Genomic DNA, 1,441 nt, shown 5'->3' on the forward strand with positions numbered 1-1,441 from the left:
ATTCATTGCCACTTATCTTTACCCTCAAAGGGAGAAAGCCTTTACTTTCACTGTTGGTGAGGTGTAATGCAAAAAGCCACATCATCATCTTGCCCCAGGAACACCTCTTTGTGTGCTTATGTGCCAAGTTATTTCATTACACAGACCCTCATACTCTCCCTATAATCAGCACAAAAGACAATTTTCCAATTTCTCAGCATTTGTGTGTCAGTGAATCTAAGTGCCTTTTTTTTTTTTTCCGCCGGGTGTCCTGTTGTATGATGAAGTCTGTGAAAGGTTGATGGAGCGTGTGTGAGAAAATGAACAGAGAGAGATACAAAAAACATGTACTGTCCGTTTGTCTCTGAGCCAGTGAGTGAAATAAACAGCATGAAGTGTGTGTGTGTCCTGGCACGTGTGAGGTGGTGTGTGGGCGTCGAGAGGGAAAGCTCATAAAACCCATGATCACACTGATGAGGTCACGGGGAGTGAAACTGGAGAAAGCCTTTCATTTCCTGTCTCATTCAATCCCGCTCTTTCCTGCTTCTATTCATCCATCTCTGCTCTACTGTTTTTCACCTGTGATGCCAAAGTGTCTCATTCTTTGACCATCTAGATTTTTTCTGTATGTGTCACCCAACACTTATTCACTTTGAATGTGTGTTAAAAATATACATACAACCATACTGAACTGTCACATTTATTTTGAGTGAATAGAGCTGGGTGTATCCTTTCTGTCCTGCAAGTCCAAATTAATGGAAGGTACACACACAGATTTTGCTGAACAGTATGCTTTACCAAAGTGAAATGCTGATTTTAGTCCGCCCCCAGATGTTGTGAGTCAAAATGCAAGTACAATCTTGGGTGATACTTTCAGCATAAATGTGCACAGACCACAAAGAGTAGTTTTCACACAAAACAAATCTGTAGCCAAAGGGAGGTGGTACTGATGTCAGTGGTAACACCTGCTAACCTTAGTTATTTTCTGTTGGAAAGGGGAAAAAACATAACCACCAGGAGAAAGTGTTCACAACACAAGTGCCACAGCAACAGAGACTGACTAAAATCCTCACTTTACTTATACATAACTACTTTCAGATACTGTACTTTGAAAGCAACACATCTATTATCCTGTACTGCCTGTTGCTAATGCAGCTGTTGAGCCGTGTCTGTCACAATTATCAAAGTCACGGATGTGAGCTCACTCTTTCACACTGCTGTTGATAATACTGCAGTAGGAAGTAACACCAAAATATAGAACAGACACCCACAGTCCATTCAACATTTACATTTAGACATACATCACTCTTATGAATGCTCACTGTAAATGTGTTGCCTAAAGAAAATATTTTTACTTCTATGACATACAGTATCTGATACTACAGAAGATGTACAACAGCATCAACAAATGGAAATATATGTGGTAATGCCATCTGTCTGCCCATTCATCCGTTCTTCCATC

Source organism: Monopterus albus, unplaced genomic scaffold (genome assembly GCF_001952655.1).
Source record: "Monopterus albus unplaced genomic scaffold, M_albus_1.0 scaffold3.1, whole genome shotgun sequence".
Taxonomy (NCBI): Eukaryota; Metazoa; Chordata; class Actinopteri; order Synbranchiformes; family Synbranchidae; genus Monopterus; species Monopterus albus.